The following is a 19,463-nucleotide window of genomic DNA, read 5'->3' on the forward strand; positions in this document are numbered from 1 at the left end:
GTTACGCACATGGACTCTCCGCTTGCCTGCGGCGGGAGGCAGCTGCCGGCCGGCCGGCCTCTGATTCCTTCTTCTTTACCTTTCTCTGGCCTCTCCAGCTTCAGCCGCAGCAGCTCCTGTCCACTGCCCACAGCCAGCAAGCGCTCCGCCCGCCCCTTTTTGCCCCCACGCCGCGACGAGAGCGAGGTCAGGCAGAGACAACCCAGGCAAGACCGAGGCGGGTGCAGACAACAGCATCCTCAGGGGAGGAAGGGACACCTGTGCCCTCAGTGCAGCCTCTGGGAGACAAGGAGAATCAGTGACCATTATGACCGTAGATCATCCCCGGCCAAATCGCCTCCTTCCACAGCAGCTTCTGGAGATGCCACTTTTTCCCTGCACTGCAGCTAATGGCATCCACGTTAAGGCAGAATCAAGTGCATCCGAGGGCCAGCTTGCTGCCATCACAACAGGATGACCTGGGGAGACAGGCTGCAGGGGAGGTGCTGGAGCTGGAGGCAGCTGCGCGGGGCCAGCGGGGCCGGGGAAGGCTCAAGGGGAGCTCTGGCGAGTTGGGAAGGCACCCGGCGCCTGGAGGGGCGTCCGCCTCCTTCCCCTCTTCCCTCCCACCAGCTCCCGGGAGCTCCCCGGGGCTGCCCGCCGCAGCACGGGCCTTGAGGCTTCCCGTCCCGCCACCCCCGGCGGCCAGCGGCCAGCAGAGACTCCCGCACCAGCCGAAGGAGCTCGCTCGCCTCACCGCCGGCCTCGCCCCTCACCCGCCGCCATGCTGCTCTCGCGCACCGCGCATGCGCGAGCCGCCGCCGGCGCGCCGGAAGGGCCACGTCCGGCGCGCGACCGCCGCGCTGCGGGACCGCGCTTTGGCCGCGCGGCAGCAGCGCCCGCCGGGCGGCGCGTGCCCGGGGCGGCCCCGACGCTGCAGCCCCGCGCGTTGCGCGCCGAGCGCCCGCCGGCCCCGCGCCCCTGGGGCGGGAGGACACGCCCCCGGCGGGGCGGGAGCGGGGAAGGGGCGGGTCTGAGCTTGGGCTGGGGGCGAGGGGCAAGTCGGCGGGTGCAGGCGGCACCCGAGGGGCGGTGGGAGGGCGGTGCCGAGCATGGTGGGGCGGAGGGGGCACAAGGTCGGAGGGCAGGGGGTTCGGGGGCACGTCCCGCAAAAACCTCGCATGGGGCAACATCTCCCTGGGAATCACTTGGGGGGGGGGGGGGGGGACGGGGGACGGGACTACACGACGGACGACAGGGATGGGGGGGGCGGGGGCGGGCAGAACAGCGGGGAGGAGACCCTCTGGGCCCCGGACTCTCCCCACCGGACAGCCCCGGCTGCAGCACCCGCAGGTCCCCGCTGGAGACAGAGCCAGGAGCCTCCGGCCGCAGGGCTGGCGCCGCCGGGCGAGCACGCTGAACGGCCGGCAGGCAAACCTGGGCAGGGGGAGCTGCCGAGCAGCACCAGACACAACACGGCAGCTCAAGAACAAAAATCCCAAGTTATGTCTCAGCATATGAGAAAAGTAACACAGGAGAAAGCAGAAGAATTCAGTGAGAATGAGGGATAGGATAGCAGTTGAGCTAAAGGAGGTCAGCTCAAACTACAACACATCTGTTCAAAGCCAGAGCCATCGGTACGCTTAAAAAAAAATTTAAAAAAAAAAATCAATACTAAGACTCATCAATACAATTTTGAAAGCATTCTCAGCATAAAAGCAAACACCCTTGATAGTGCTGGAAAACGTCTCGTCCCTTTCTCACAGCACCCCTGGGGGGAGATACACACACACCCCCCCCCCCGCCCGTGAGACCGCATGAAGACCTCGTACCATCCTCGGACTCACCACAACAGCTACAGCCCTTGCGCCACCGCCGCTGCTGCTGCACGTCTCGCTTGCTCAGTCAATAAATCTGCAGAGTGAAGTGTAAAACTCTAAATAAACATAACAAAGTCATGTTTAAAACGTTCTTTAAAGAAAGAACAAATCTCAGTCGTTCACTTTATACCGAAAAAGCACGTGGATGTTCATGTACATCCAACAAAAACGCTTACACTACCAAAGTATTTGATTTGATGTTTGCGTTAACTGCACTCACCCAGCTGCAAGCAGATACCATTAAATCACCTGTCTCCAAAATACACCGTTCCCATCCGACTGGGGGGTTTCTTGTGCATTACACCATTAGGAGGGACATCTGGGCAGCTGCACCGCCCAGGAGAGATGCCACCAAATGGCCAGGGAAATGCACCACCGAAAGCCAGACAGAAATAAAGTACTTTGGAGTGCTCCCTCCAAATACGGGGAAAACCACCCATAACATTCAGCAGCCTCTCTTTTTAAACACATAGAAGAAATACCGAATTGCTTAAACACCCTCTTCAATCGTACCCTGAAGCTCGCGGGCGGTTACAGTTTAAACAAGGCAAGTTCATTTGTATATTACACAACATGAACTGTTTGGGGTTTTTTCCTATCAGAAATGAAACTTATAAAAAATTAGTAAGATAAGAGATCCCCATACTATTTTACTTTGGGGGACACACACACACGCGACACACACACGGACGGGACGATGACGGACAGGGATGACGACACAATGCAGAAATCAACTACCCAGTTCTGCAATGCTTAAGGCTACCAAACAGGACTGGAAGATTTGCCAGAGAGAGGTGGGGGGAAAAAACCCACCAAACAAGCAAAAAAACCCCAAACAACAAAACAAAACAACACAACACAAAAAAAACCCCAACCCACGACCTTGATTGCTCTTAGTACAGATGTCAGTATCTCAGTCAGGTTTTCACGTACCCCTATGAGATATTTTAAACACTTAAGGACTGAAAAAGGAGAAAGCTTTTATCTGGAACACAGTCCATTTCTTCAGAACATCCAAACTCTGACACACAGTTTCTTTCCCCTTTCAGCACCACACGATTCTCACAGAATCGTTTCTCAGCAAGCACACAAAACAGAAAGCTACGCACGCTCTCAGGAAGAGCAAATAAACGGAGGGGAGTACACTTCACACAGGCACAACGTGCTCCAGAACAGATCTTATTTTGAGTGTTTCTGCTGAAGCACTTCCTATCAAAACTAGAGAAGGAGAGCTGGCACGTTCTTCACGTTCACTTTAAAGTCCGTACTACAAGTACCTGGGGAAAAATGCAGACGCACGGGGCAGATGTACCTTGTCCTTGCAGGCCACTCGGGATCCTCTGGGCCAGTCTTGTACCTCCAGGGCAGAAGAAAGGGTCACCATGGTGAAATGATGCCAGTTGATAGTCTGCTGAGAGAGGAAAAAAAAAAAAAACAAGCCACCTTTTAGCACAAAGCGGGCTAGGAATCAAAAGCTTCCTATTTCGGCGAAGGTTTGCAATGACTACAACCGAGTGGAGGAAAAAGCATTTTGCATCATCTTTGGTACAGCTGTTGAGACAGGCCACTAGAGATTTTGGTTTTCATAGAAAACTGGGTGCTTTCTGCCTTTTTTTTTTTTTTTCTTTTTTTTCCTCCTTCTGACTCATTGGCAGCTTCAGTCTCACCAGAACTCCCTTCCTTAGATCGACACAGATAACTACGCACCTTTTCTCAAGCCTACACAGAGCCAGGGTTTCCTCACCCTAGACATCCCAAATCGAATACTATCCTTAAAATGTACAGCGACCCACCTGTCCTTGTCAACCGCCTCCTTGCAGAAACTGCCCCTTCACAGCTCGTCCCCGTCTCGGCGGATTGTCCTGCTGGAGGATGAAGTGCAGAAGATGCGTATCCCCACAGCATTTGTCTGTGAGGGTACATGTTCAGAAATACTCCGAATCTGTAAGACAGACAGGTGTAATTTCTGTGATTTCAATCATCAGAACTCAATTGTGAGGAAACAAACTAACGTTTAAATGAAGGGTCTGTACGCTACAGTCCTAGGAGAGGGGCAGGGGGGAGAAAGGCGTTACAAATTGGAAAAAAAAAAAAGGGCATGATTCGGAGCTCCCAATCATGACGGAGCGGTGGGGACAGTAACAAAAGCAAAGACAAACAGCAGCAACGTTAAGTGAAATCCAGCTTTAATTCTGATCGCGTCTTTAAGAGACTCCCCAAGTCTATACCTCAGTCCTACGAAGGACTAGTTCTTTTTTTTGAAGGACAAGCTTTTTTTTTTTAACACATAAAAGTCCCAGACTGAGGGCTCCACGGAATAGCATGTGGACTGAACCACAGGACAAGCAGTCATCAACACTCTAATGAAAAAACCAAATCGACTATAAACCAAGTTTAAACATCACTGTCCATCCTGTGTCTTTGGTTACATTTCTACCGGCATCTAGGTGCTCAAGAGTTCACTGTCCTCACACCACAGGTTACTGACAATGTACTCGGGCATCTAAAAATAAAAAGCCATCTCCACCCCACCCATAAAATCAGGGTGAACCACGAGAAGAGAAACTCTCAAGGCGGCAACAGGCAGCTCTGCACTTACCACGGAGGAAAGTCTGTTCCTCGGCCCGGAAAAAAAAACCACTCTCGACTCCCAAGAGACCTCCCGGGGAACGAACCGTGCTCCATTAACGGCGTTTTGTCTCCAGCTTCTCTGCCCCGGGCTTGGGTGGGGAGGGGCGGCGGGGCCCTTCCACTCGCCCTGGCCCCTCCGCGCTCCCCCAGCCCCACGTGGGCCATCGCCCAAGCACCGACCGCATCCGCCCGCGCGGGATCTCCCTCGTGGGACGCGGAACGCGACGCCGGGAAGAGGCGGCGGAACAGGAACCTCTTGGTCAGGTCGCCCGGCCAGCGGCGAGAAGACCGAGCAAGGTTCTGCCCGAGGGGCCGGGCAGGGCCCCCTGGAGCCCCAGCCGGCCCCTTTCCGTCCCCTTTGCCCGGCACCGAGCAGGCCCCGCCGCCCCGCCCCAGACACCGGCGAGCACCGCCCGGCCCGCTCCGGCGCACCGGCAGGGCAGCCCGGCAGCGCCGCGCCCCGGGACCGCCGCTCCCGCCGTGTCGCGAGAGGCGCCTGCCCGGCTTCCGGCCCTGTGGGGACATCGCCCTCCCCACCCTCCCCCCCACGGCGCGGCTCCCCCCCGCTCCTTCCCACACGGCGCGGCTCCGCCCGCAGCCCCCCCCCCCGCTCCGCGCCTCCGACACGGGCCCCGCCGGCCTGGCCGCCCGCCTCACGGCTTTCCCCGGGACCCACCGGTCGATCGCCCGCTCCCCACTCACCCGCTCCCCCGGCGGAGCCCGAGCCAGAAGAGCCCCAGCCGCAGCCCCAGCCCCGCAACGTTCGGTGACCGCGCCGCTCCTGCCGCGACTCGCACTGCCGGGCGGTGCACCGGAGAGTGCAGGAAGCCACGCGCCCCGGAGGGGCGGGGAGAGAGGCGGAAGTGACGCTTCCGGCGGCGCGACAGGATGCAGGAACACGCGCCCACCAGGACGGGGGGATGCGGCAAAGCGCGCCCCCTGCCGGGCGGGGGGAGCATGGAAGACACACCCCTGGGCGGGCGGGAGCACCGCTGGGCAGCGCCAAAGCACGCGCACCAGGGGCGGGAGAAGGGAGCGGGACGGCACCTCCGGGCCGCCGCCGACCAGGAGACCCCGCGCACCCGCCGAAAGGGATGACTCGCTCGCCTCACCGGTGGCCTCGGCCCTCCCCCGGCGCGCCGCCGTGCTGCTGCCGGGCACGCGTTTGCCCGGCACGCGCTTGCCCCGCCCACCACCGACGCGCCGGAGGGGCCGGAGCCGGCGCGCGAACGGGCAGAGGGCGAGGGGCAGAACGGCAGCGCCGGCCCCGCGCCCGCGGAGCGGCAGCGGGGCTGCCTTACCGGGAGGCAGCAGACGGCGCCAGGCAGCCCCCGCGGTCTCGCATGGCCGCTGCGGGCGAACGGCAGCGTGGAAACAGCGAGCGACACCGCGCATGCGCGGGTCGGGGCTGCAGTACCTGCCCTTGGCCGCATGGTGGCAGCAGAGCGCCGCAAAGCGAACTGAAACGCGCAGAAAGCCCATTTAAGAAGCGCGGGCTCTGAGGAAATCCGGGGGCGATGGACAGAAAAGGCAGCGAACGTGCCCCTCCAGCCCGTGTCCGGGGCTACACGGCAACAGCTGCCCTGTCCCCCGATGACCCCTCACTAGCCAGGGAGGGGCGTCGAGAAAAGGGGAGGAGACCTGCGGGTCGAAGTGAAATCGGGTTTAACGAGACAGCACCACTACCAACAGAGGCATGCAAAGTTACACTGGGCCAAATGAACGTGCAGCAGCCACGATCGACAGGAGAGGGGTCCTCGGGAGCAAGGAGAAGCAGGGAAAGGAGAGAGCCCTGCAGGAGCCCCGCGGGAGATCCCCTTCCTCAGCAAACCTTCCCGCTTTATACTGAGCATGACACAATGGTCCGGGCTACACCTGTAGCTGACTCAAACTGCTAACAGCCTGCTGAGCATTGCTGGGCTGTGATTCTGGACCAGCCAAACCGTGACAGTGAAACACAGACAAGCAAGTCTGTAGACAGAAACTTTTAAAAGTGATGGGGATTAAGGAAATAAGGGAAAAAAATAAAAATAGTAATGGAGAAGTAGAAAGAAAAATCTATAAAGCAAAGGCACTGAAGAAAAAGAAAAAGTTAAAACTTAAGATATCAAAAAGCAAAGAGTAGATGTAGAAAATACAGTGTAAGCAATAGGGATTAGGGAAATAAAGGGGAAAGATATAAAAATACAGAAAGTGACAGCCAACAAAAATGGAGACAGAGAAAGAAAAATTTAAAAGGATGGTGGTAAGGAAAGATAAGGCATAATTAAAAAATAAAGACAGGATGTGGGATAAAAGTAGATAGAAATCTTTAAGAGCAACAGGGTACAAGAAACAGAAATAATTTAAAAATAGGGTCGGGGAGGTGGATAGAAGAAAATTGAGGAAGAATTTTTTTTTTTTTTTAAGTGAGAGCATACAGGACAGAGAGAGGAATTAAAAAAGGAGGGACAGGGTGCCAGAGGGAGGGAAAATGAGAAAGAGAAATTGCAATGCAGTGAGGCACAAGAAACACGGGAAAGCATTAAGAAATTGGGAGAGGGAGCCAGAAAATGGGACACCATGAACAAGAGAGGGATGGAGAGGGGGACAAGGGTGTAGAGAGGAGAGCTGAGAGATTGCACCAGAAAATAGGGACTGAGAGACAAATGGGAGAGATGGGGAGTGAGGCAGAAGGGACTGACGAGACAGAGGCAAAACAAGGGCCAGGGACAAATTCTAAAGCAACAGGGGAAAAGAAACATAGGCAAGAAATTAAAAATAGAAACAGGGAGCCAAATAGAAACACATGTAGAACAAATATTTCAAAAAGCGATGGAGTACGGGAAACACAGGCAAGAAATAACACATGGGGGCAGGGTGACAGATGGAAGAAGCAAAACTGAAGAAGTGGTTGGGTAGAGGACACAGAGGGAAGAATTAAGAACTAGAGACAGGGAGATGGACAGAGGGAAAAGCAGAAAGAATATTTTAAATGTGAAAGGGTACAAGAATTAAAAGAATAGGTATATGGACCTGCGTAAAGGGATGCAGGCAAAAATGTGAAAAACAACAGGAGACGAGAAACATAGGCAAGAAATTAAAATTAGGTCAGGGAGGGGGAGAGCAAGAGAGAGGTTGCAAGAAAATTTAAAAAGCGACTGGGTTCAAGAGACTTAAGTGAGAAGTTAAAAGACAGGAACGGAGAGGTAGAAACTTTCAAAAGCGATGGGGTACAAGAAACATGCAAGAAGGAAAAAACAGGAACAGAGAGCCCAGTAGAAGCAAACTGCCATGGGTTGACCTTGGCTGGCTGTTGAGTGCCCACCAAGGTGCTCCATCACTTCCTTTCCTCAACCAGAGGAAGAAAATACAACAAAAGCGCTAGTGGAAACCCACCACACTTCCCACAATCAACAGGGACCTGGATAAATGGAGGCAGGGAGAGAGGGAGACCTAGAAATGCCCTTTTCACAAGCAAAAGAAACTTTACAGCAAACTGAAGTCACATCCACTTCCTGTCACCCCAGTTTTGGCAGGAGAGCATAAAGCGCCTTTAATCCTCAGTAGTCCCAGAGTTTCAGTAGCTTGCCCAATGATTGCTGGAAAGTCAGTGTCATAGGGAAGACCAGAGCCCCATTGCTAGTCCCTGCTCTGACTGGTCTGCTAACATGAATGAAAAGAGACTCAAGCAACTAAAACAGTTCATAAAATAAAACCAACTTAGAAAGATGTCCAAAGAGGAACAAATCTGAAGTAAGGAAAATCCGACAGTGAAGCACTTATCATATGCAGCTGTAGTGCACAGTTGATTTTAAGGACTCCAGAATTAGGACTGCAGTGTGCTGTGTTGATCAGCATGCGACACACTGGCAAATCACATTGAGTGCACTAGAAATCTTTTTGCATGTGCACTTGCCTTTTGGTAATAATCATATTTCACACAATAAGTGCAAAGCCTTTGGTCTTTTGCACGTGCATTGATGTGGCTTGTGCTTGCTTTGGTACTGCACGCCTGTTTCTTGTGTCATGCTGAAGTACAGCAAAACACTCGAGTATCTTTTTTAAGAACAAAGCCAATCAGATGCAAATTTGGACACAGGCATATGCATCTTTTTGAGTCAGAGTTAAGCAGACGTGTATGCTTTTCAGTGATGCAGTTATTCCCTCTGCTTTGCCTGATGCCATGAAGCTGCCTGCTTAATCCAGCGCTTTTATAAACTGTATTTTTCAGCTCCACTTTGACACCACCAGTCATTATAATCTGTTTTAAACATGTATGCTGATTAATCCAAGGTGTCTTGTTTGCAGCAACCTAGAACTTTGAATCTTATTCTCTAACTTAATCTCCTCATTAATTTTGAGGCTTAATTTTGGAATACAAATGACAGTGAGCAGGAGTGAGCCATGGAAGATGCCAGGCACTGCTTGCTGGCATAGGAAATGGTCTCCCAGTGGAAGCCTTGAGCCATCTTGCAGGTTGCTGCTTAGACTCTGGTAGCCTGGTACCTGTCAGAGGAAGGGGAAAGAAGCACATCCTAACAGCTGGACATGTATCCTGGTGGTCTGTCATAGTCATCAAGATTCCAAGCCTAAACCTGGGAATGTGCCGAGAGCTGATGGGTTAAGCTGGTGGTTAGGATGGCATGCTGCCTTATGAATGGTGCCAGTGTTACAAGTACTTCTTTTATTATAGGAGTACTGAGAGTTCCCAGTTATGCTGGATGCTGCCCAGTAATTCATGGGGTAAAAAATAGTCCACGACCAAAACAGCTGACCACGATATTCAGCAAGACAGTCAATGGAAGGTGCTTTACTTGAGGGGATGTTATTAGCTGTATTCTGCATATAGGTGAACTGAGGTAGAGGAGGGATGAAAATTACTAGTGCAGGGAGGATGTCTCTGACAGAATGGTTGAAGCGATTCAGGCTACAGCATGAAGCAGTTATGCCTGTAGTTTTTGAAGTGTCTGGCCTGGCATAAAAAAATAGGAAAACTGCTGTCTTGAAAATGAATCCGAAAGAAACATTTCCCATCCTTAATCCATTACACCTCTACATCCAGTCTGTACACTGCATTTTGGACTCCTTTGGAACCAAATCTTGCGGGTGGTTGTTGTTAGTATGAAAGGATACTTTCTGTAATAAATTCCAAGACTGCTTCTTGCTGGAAAAGCCTGATGTGGCATCCTGTACACCACTGGCAAATCTCCTACTGACTTGGCCAGCAGGATCTCACCTGAGCCATTTTTACAAAGCACAGCATCTGGCATTGAGCAGAAGCTGGTTGATTGTTTTATTTTTTTAGCTAGTTTCCCAGTCCACTCTGGAAAAAGACCAGCCTATCAGAATCGGCAGAGGACAAGGGTATGTTAGGATGGGGCTTGGCAGAGAAAAAATGGGCAAAACATGCTGCCATGTGACCTACTTCTTGCCAGGAAAATTGATTCTCTCCCTTCCCAGAGCTCTCCCAGCTGGGATGCCAGGGAGAGGAATAGCAATGGTTTTGGCATATAAATTGCAGTGAGCACTAGGATAAGCTGAGGAAGGACTGGCATCATTTGAAGCGTGCACGTTTGTCAGAGGAATAGAAACCATAATGTTCCTCCATCGCAGATCCAATGCATCCTTGCTACAAAATTGGCTGGCTCATGAACAAACTGCCCCCGACAGCCGTAACCTCTTACTTGTCAGTACGAAATGCACACGCATGCCGCCATTCAGTTTAAACCTTAGAGAAATCTTTTGCTAAGGGCCAATTGCCAGAAGGGACAGAATTTGTGACATACTTGCTCTGGACTGAAACTCTTAAACAGTAAACACTCGTGCAGTAAACCTTTCTATGGGAGTCTTCTCTAAAAGAAGGCATTTTGCAGGTAATTGGGAAATGGAGAGTCAGCAAGAGGATGAGCAAATACCTGCTGCAAAAAAAAGCCTGCCACATTTTTCCTCTAAAAATTCCAAGTGTTCCCACGTGCTTGCCACCTGGCTGTCTGTGAAGGTCATCTGTTTGCAGGAAGACAACAGACTCTGTGGGAATCAGGTATGTGTTGGCTCCTCTCTGAGCTTCCCTATTTGCCAGTCCTTGTCAGACTACCATTTGCTGAGGTGAAATGTCAGTATCTGCAAAATTCAGTCATTAATGTTGCAGAAGTAGGAGCCCTGAACTGAGTCCTCTTTGAGGTCAGACACTGTGCTTCTGCTCTGCCCCAGCAATGGCAGGAAACCAATGACTCAATACTCTCAGGAGTTTCCTCACCAGAGGGAAGCAACACAGACTGACCTGTCAGTCTGTGCACAAAAAACAGAGACAGCTTTACTTTCAGCTTTTAGCTAGAGATAGTGCTTTCTTGCCAAGCGGAAAAGGTACAGTATGAGAAGTGGTTACACATCTGCAGGCAACACTAAATTTATTCTCACAGCCCAGTTTAAGAGTAAGTGGAGTGTAGATGGGATAGACCCAGGCATACTGAAACTCCAGGTGCTCATACAACACCACAAATCACACATATCCATTCTTCCTACTGCGTGCTCTTCAGTCCTTCATTTCAGCTTCTATTCTCACTTCTTTGCTCCTTAGTTGCTTTCAGTACAGAGACCCTGAGGATCCTGCTTTATTCTCACTCCTCTTTTGGCAGTGGCAGAAGAGAGCGGTAGTGGAGAGATATAGTCTTAGTCTCGTCACGAGCAGAATTTTGGCTGGCAGGAGTACGGAGGTTGCCAGTACCAGAACTGTCCAGCATCTTTCACAGCAAGCCCTTTAGACTCTTTTGATGGCAGAGAACAAGGCCTTCGATTACTTTACAGAATTTAAGGTATGTTTTTCAAGCTGTTGAGGAGAGAAGGGGGAAGGGAGAGGCAGACTTGACCTGGGAAGCAATGTACCATAGGAGATAAATGGCCCTGCTCCAGCCAGATAAAGCGCACAAGTAACTATGTGAGAAGAAAAGATAGAAAGAGACATGGAAATCATATGTGGCTGGGGCTGGTGACAGCATTGTTCTCTGACACCTTGCTGAAAGCAGCATTCCCACAGGGAAAACATTTTCCACCCCAGTGGGTACCTATGAGAGAATACAGCAGTTGTGTCTCACTGCCTTTCTGGAAGGAAAGCATCTCTTCTTAGATTTTTTTTTTTCCCTGTCAAAGCAGAGACAGCTTCCCTGCTGGCATTGATCCCTGCTGCCCTATTGGTTTATGAAGCTTTGCCAGCGTGAGAAGAGCTATGTCTGCCATTGGAAGTTACTGCGCAATAAGGTATGATAGAAATTTGCTGTGCACTAATTAATCAGCATGCTTTGTGAAGAGTGAGACTGAGGAACTGATTCCATTCAAGGGTAGTCTTACTGCATGCCAAGAACCAGACTAGCCACACACTGCTGCCCAGTGAGAGTGGTCTTCTTCCTTTCCAGTCGCCACTCTCAGTGCCACTCTCAGTGCTACCAGTTCTTTCCTGCTCTGTCCGTTGCTGACTGAGCTTACTAGCCCAGAAGAGGGCAAATCCATTTCTTTTTTGCTTGGACTGGTTTTCTGTTGGGTTGAATGATTGAATTGCCTCATGAAGTGTTCTGATGAACCCAGAAATGGCATGACACAAACAGTGGGAGTGAGGATGGTAACAGGAGACTTGGCTTTCCGTCTTGGCCACAGTGTACCATTAGATTAGATCAACCATATCATCTCTCTTAACCCCATGAGTGTCTGTATAAGGAACAGGTGTAGCATATGCCGTATGCTGCACATTCATGACCTCCCTCACTCTGAATGAACTTCCTTTTAGATGGGAGTTCCTTCCTTCGAGAAGGGTGTGCTTTTCTGGTCAAATTGCAGAAGAGGATCTTTTTTTGATTACTCCTAGGTGCATTCACATTAAATTTCCGTCTTTTTCATTGTCTCCTCTGTGTTGTCGTGTACTTCAAAGGGGATGGAGGAGAAAGGCTGCTATATTGTGTCTGTTCTTCAAAGGGATAAGATCCATTATCCTTTTCTCACTTGTGTTGGCAACCAGCCAGAGTCTTAGTCTCCTGAAAACACGGGCACTGTATGCGAGTTTTATGCTGGTCCCTAAAGGCCAAGGGAGTGTGTCCTTTAGAAGACTGCTCTTAACAAATCCGTAAGCAGAGGAGTCTGACTTTGTGGACAGTAATAGGGGCATCAGCAGAGGTAAAGCTCTATCAGTAAATGATACTATAACCCAGGAGAACTTTCCAGTTGCTCCAGAGTTTCTCAAGGCCTTGAACCTTAACATGCACTTTGCCAGTTTGAGCCCTAAAAGAGAAGGAAAAAAAAACTGGCCAGTTTTACGCCGGAACAGGAGAAGCGAGTTGCCTTGTGTGTGATGGCAGTAACCAATGAGGAAATGATCAGTATGTATCTTTTCACTGAAGAAAGAGGTTTTGCAGTCTTAGAGTATGGCTTTCCAAGTTGTCCCTGTCTTGCAGACCCATCTTTCCACCTCACATGGTCTCTCTTTCTCTTGCCTGAGAGCATTGCTCTAAGTTCCTCCTTAATTCAAAGGCATTTTGATGACCAAAAAGGACACGGAAGATGTATATGGGCAAGGAGCACTTGGAATCCTTGAATCAATGTATTGTGTCTCATTGTTTTCATTACTGTCTCAATTTTGCTTTTCCAATTGGGAAGGAAGAGACAGAATGGAAAGGTAAAAATAAAATGTGTGTTGGGAAAGGGAGCTGTTGATCCCATGGGTTACTCAGAGTGCACAGCTTTGCCCTAAACCTCATTGTTATCTGGGCCGCAGGCCAAATGTTTGGCTGAAAAAAATATGCATAGTTCCAAAACACTGTGTTAATTTATGTCCTCTATTACAATACCACTGAGTAAGAGCATAATTCTTTTTAGTAAACATCTGATAGCATGATAAATACAGTCATCTTTTCAGAGAAGCTACCCTAGCTCCGGCCGTGGTATTTATCAGAGCAAGCAAGAACAGCCAAACAATTTTGCATGTCTGGTTTTCTTCTTGAGCCTGTCTCCTCTTTAGGTCAAATCACATCTTACCCAGGAAGGTTTGGATGGATACCAAAAAATAACTCCTAATTTACCTTATGTAATGTCATTACCAAAATTCAGCATTTCTTAAAAACTGAAAGATGGAATCCAGGTTATGCTGTCTTTAGGTGTCTTTCCGCTCTTATACTTGCAATGCATTTAATCTCTCGAGCCTTACAGGCCTTTAGATGCAGCTGTCCAGGTGAAAAACAAGGGCAGTGACCCACGAGTTTTATAAAAACATGAAGGTAGAAGTTCTTAGTATGACAGTCCTCCGCTTCTTTCCTTCCCTTCAAAATATTTCAGAAGGGCAGAAACTATATTTGGCTTAAATTTTACTGAGGAGCTGCCTCCAAGTCCTATTTTCAAGCAATGAACGGATGTCCCTTCTTCACACAGGGTTGAAGTATAACGGTAGAATATCTCTCCTAGGTAGCAGAAAGACTGCTTTTTCTGCAGTCGAGTTTGCCAGATTGTTGCAGGTGACTGAAGAAAAGCTGGAGGTGATATCCCCTACCACTGAAACAGAAGAATCCTGAAGGGGACATCTGTCCACCACGTTTGATACCTACATGCTGATTCTCTTCTCATTCAGCTTTATACAGCCACAATTCCACTGAGCACATCGAATTAGTCTAGATTTACACCACAGATAAACAGAACCTGGATCAGATCTTTGGAACTAGACTGTTAACAGGCATAAGAACCCATGACTTTAAATCCTCTATATTACTGTGCTAAGCCTGTTTACCCTCTAGTTCAGTAGTCACAGTGAACGCAGTTGTAGTTTATGTCCTTAACAATTATGTTAGGAGGAGGAGGCAGCAAGATCTATGCTTCATCTCAGGACCAGCTTGCAGTAACCTGAGTAAATGGGAGTCATTAGAGTTACTCCAGTTTTAATTACAGTGGTGCACTTGCACAGAGAACGTGGCCCATGCTGGAAGGAACAAACTAGCTTTGCTCAAATCCTTTTGCAACTAAAGGGAAGAACCACGAGAAAATCACAGGCAATTGCTGTATGCAGCATTGCCACAGACTTCTTAGGGGGAGCTCCATGGAGGTATGCTAGCATCTGTGTGCGTAGAGCCCCTTTGAGAAAAGGCAGGCAGCTCAAGCATTTCTGGGTCCTATCCTATGAGAAGCCATGCGTCAGACTGTGTAACAGGGCCATGCATGTGTATGCCAATGCCTTGCAGCAGGGAACAGTCAATGGCTGCATCCAGAGACAGGATGCCTTTCAGTTGGGCTCCTTCAAATTAAAGACCTACTTAAACGGCACGCCTTCTCTGGCTACTCCTCAGCACAGATGCAGTTAGGCCGGTGTCCCTTCAACTACACTGGCCTTTGGGCAACAATGCTGAGCACATAACTCACTACAGGCCATCACTCCTCTCTCCTCGGTTGGCCTGGGCTGTAACTGTAGAAAGTAAACATCTTCCAGATGTTTACACCAAGTGAACATTTAGATCAGATCCAAAGTGTTAAAAAATTCCCTCAGTGATTTTGGAGTGAGACCCTCATTCAATGTAGCCGGTCCTTTGCGGCTTTACCACTTCATGTATATTTAAGAAGTGACCCATTAAATCTCCAAAGAAAGCACCCCCAATATATTCTTGTTCTGTCACCATTTGCCATTGAAATATATCTTTCAGCATACTCTTTAAATGCATTCTGGCAAAATGATACTATAGTTACGCGCGTATTTTTAACACCACAGTGCTATTAAAATACCATGAAAAGCAGTTTACTATGCAGTGGACGTAATCCGTGAACACTCAAGACTAAAAGAAAACTTTTTCTTTCCCAAATCTGAAGCTCAAATGCGCATGTTAAAGGGAACCTCTGGATCATTCAGAACTTGCCAACTAATATTAGCTTATATTTATTTTTGGTGCATTTTATGCCAGTGATTGAGTAATCACCTGTTTTATCACGTTCCATATATGCTAGCAAATAATTCGAAACAATGTAAAGCCAAATGCTTGGATATAAATTTGCTTACTGTGTTTACAGGAGTGGGTTCAATTGTTTGGATGAAGTTTAATTTGGATGATCTTGTGGCCAGTTTGATGTGCCAAATTTTCACTCTCAAACCACAGGGAAAACAATTTAGACCTTAGCACTAGAAATTGAACTATTGTACTCTAGTATTTTTGTACTAGAGCACTGGGTTGGTGTCAGAGATTTGAACCACTGGGAAAAAAAAATTATGGCAATGGATCAGTGCAGATCTGCCAGAACAGCTACACAGGTTTTTACAAAAACACACACACACATATATAAAACCATTGGCATTGAGCTTTAGTGTGAAGTAAAGCTTGGAACATTTAATGGGTTATGTAATACGGTGTTATTTCCTGTCCCCATCAAATAAGACAGACTTCTTTCTTTGCTTTTCCTTTTACCGTCTTATCAGGAATCTTAATAGACTTGCGGAAGCGTTTCTATTCTCTGCTTAGAAATGCAAATACAATGAACTTCCCTGGGCAATGCTGGAAAAATGATCATGCAACTGTTGTATACCCTAGCTGTTCTACTGGGCGCAGATCGGTTTTCAAAAGGATTGTTAATACTTGCACGAGTCACTCATAATGCTCTAATCCATAGTTCCTGTCCAGGACCAGGGAAGGCAGTGGACTTACAGAGAAGGCAAAATGGGCATCTTGTAGCCTGTTGTACATTATCACTCCTGGTGGGGCACTAGATGGAAAGAACTCAAACTTGTTTATGGGAGCCTGTGGTGAGCATGTTGGACTGGCATTTATCTAAAGAAAAACTCAAGACTCCTCTATACATAAATTGAGCATATTTTGTTCTGGACTGAAACATTTTTGTTCTTTTCTTAGTTTGGTGCCTGGCCATACCATTTTTCAATGACAGTTTTCCAAGCAGAACCTTGCCTTAAGAGGGCTAAACTAGCTATTTGAGAGAGGGGCTATGGAATGTAGTATGTTCCATGGATGCTGGTTTGCTTGTAGGGTAGATTAGATACTGTAGAAATGCCATAAGGCCCTTACAAGAAACATGTGATACTGCTACACAAATTGTTCAAACTATCACATTACTGTAGGCTGTTGTATTTGGACCATTGCTAACAGAATATTGACAGGGTTATCGTAAGTCAGGTTTTCCTGGGTGTTTCCTCTTATCCTGCCAGGAGATTTTGCCAAATGAGGTTTTGAGGATTTTGTAGTTCTTGTCTAGGTTTCCCACATGCCAAATATCTTCAGTCAGGCTATCCTTCCTCTGGAAACCCTGGATGTAACCACTTATTCATCCTCCCCATGACATCCAGCCAAGCCGTGTTACCAGCTAATTTAGCTGGAACTTTGTGTTCTTTAAGGTTCTAAATCATGTCTGAAGGCATGCTAACTGGGACCTCTTTCTTGCTGAAAAAGAGCACCAGATACTGAGACAGAAAGAGGGAAGGACAGCTGAACATCAAATGCCTAGTGTGCCTTGGGCATCAAAACCTCTTAGGTAAAATTAAGCTCTGAGAATCTGTGTGTCATCTTTCCATCTTTGAATCATATAATTTGGTTTGGGTTTCACTTATGGTATTTACTTACAATACTATCTGTTTTGAGAGGCTTTTGAAGACTAATGTATTCCCATGCTTTGTCCAGCTGCAAGAGCTCAAAAGCAGGAGATTTCAAACAGGAACAGAAAGGGGGGTGTGGTTTTAGAGTACTGAAGTATGAAGCCAATTCCTCATCTGTGGCAGTGCAGACAGACAGAGAGAGTGAAAGTTGCACTTAAATTTGCTGCGAGGTTAGGAAGTATCTGAATTGTTTGTATCCTAACTTGTACTGTAAATTGTTCTAAATGCATGAATGAGAGGCAGTTTTAAATATACTAGGCTTTTATGATTATCCTGTGGTTGCTGAGTCTGGAAACAACAAAAGAATTTGATTTTCTTTGCTCTGATAGATCCTGCTGAGAGTGGGTTGAAACTTTTCTTTCGAAACACTTTTTGTCAGAAAACTGAACTTTCAACTAAATTAATATTCTGTGAAAAAATATAAGCTTTCCTTAGTAATTAAAAATATTATAAAAATGGAAATCTTTACCATAGGAGGAGGAATATTTTCCAAAGATTTACAGTATTAGTAGCATTAGCTGATAGCTGTGAGCTGTGAACTTTAATATTCACATATACACACACATATATATTATTATGAGGTAGGGTTGTATATGTTAAGAAATTACCTATGAGCAAGTGGTATTGACTTCCGTTACTTTTGCTGTAGGGTTTTACACATCCTGACTTAAACACTCTGCAACCTGGAGATGGGGTTAAAAGTCAAGGCAGAATGTCTCCAGCTTTCTCTGCTCATTCTAGATTTACAGGCTCAGCTATTAAGAGAACGATTGTTGACCACTGTTAAATGATGACTCTTTTTTGTAAGAAAGCACTCATTATCTTGTAAGACATTGGCATTTTTCTACAGCAGTGTTTCAATGCTGTAAAATAGATCCCACAAAAGAGCTCGAGGTAAGAGAAGGGGAGAGCAAGGAAAAGCAAGGATTACAGTGGTACTGGAAAAAAGGAAGGGATAAGTTGGTATGTAAAGTTATCGGTAGCTTAGATAAACGGGTTATTACATACAAATACACACACATACCCATGTCCACAGAGGAGCGTAAGCTTGTACATACAAAAATTATCAAATGCAAAAAGCTTTAAATGACAGTGTGCATCTTTGTCCTGCTTCACTGCTGGAGGGTTCTGACACAGACCTGCAGGGTTTATCTCTGTAGTGTTCTGGCAAACATCCAGGAGTCTAGGCATGCTTGTAAACATGTGTGTAAGTCAATGAGTTTTGCCTGTGAATGCAGTGTTCCTGACAGAAAGAGGCAATGATTCTGTAACATGGTAAATCCTGTATGGTACCAAAAAGCGCTGAACGTAAAGTGCTGAACACATATAGACTAACTGATGGTGTAAATTTGCTTAAAATATATTCCAGATTTCCTTTTCCTATGAGGCTTTATGCACGAGGTACTGCCTGGCACTGCACTAGGCAATAAAGAATAACCCATTGTGACTCTGGCTAATTTGACAGAAATGTGTATCTCATCCTCTATGCACACACACTGGATCTGCTGAGTGCTTTGGCAGCTTAGTATTAATGCCCATCAAATTGCAGCCCACAGGGGGAAACTCTTCAGCATATGGGTGAGCATGGTGGGTGTGGGTCCAAGTTTGTATGCGTGAAGGGACACGTCAGCCTTCAACTTGCATGTCTAAAGGTGCATGCGTGTGCATTTCTGTCTCCGTTCTGCCAGAATCACTCTCCTCTCCCTTTGCCTCAGCGCTCCCCCCGGAAAAGATAAGCTGTGCTTGCTTTGGCATTGTCACGTAAGCAACCCTAGAAACAGCAAACACTCACCTCTCCTCTCCTCACTCTCTCTTTCCCGTTCCTCCCCGACACCCATCTCCGACTCCTTCCTCTCCCTTCCCCGCACTGGCGCGGCGACCCGCTTCAGGCCGTCCCCCTCCCGCGGCCCCGCCCACAGCCCACCGCGCCCGGCCCTCTCAGCCCCGGGCAGCTGTGAGCAAGCCCGTGCCACCGCCCCTACTCCCGCCCTCTTACGCCGTTGCCTCCTGAAATTACACCTCCTCCGCAGAAGGAGCACAGGCGCTCCGCTCTCGCGCGTGCGCCGTCTGTGCCCCCCCCCCCCCCCCCCTTCGCACCGAGAGCGCGGGCCGTGGTCCGCCGGCGATGGGGGCCGGCCAGCGCGGGGGCCGGGCTTAGAGCCGCCGGGTGGCAGAGGGCGCCCGCCGCGAGGGGGAGAGACGGCGGCGGGAGGGGAGGTGGCCGGGCGTCCGCCGCTAGCGGCTCCTGAGCCGCCCGACGGGCCGCGCCGCGCAGCCTGCGGCCCGCGGAGGCCGCGGCCGGCGAGATGGAGGATGCGCACAGCCGGGAGGCGCAGACTGTCTGCGAGGCCCTGGGCCGCTACGAGGACACGCTGCGG

This window comes from Leptosomus discolor, chromosome 16 (genome assembly GCF_034619465.1).
Source record: "Leptosomus discolor isolate bLepDis1 chromosome 16, bLepDis1.hap2, whole genome shotgun sequence".
Taxonomy (NCBI): domain Eukaryota; kingdom Metazoa; phylum Chordata; class Aves; order Leptosomiformes; family Leptosomidae; genus Leptosomus; species Leptosomus discolor.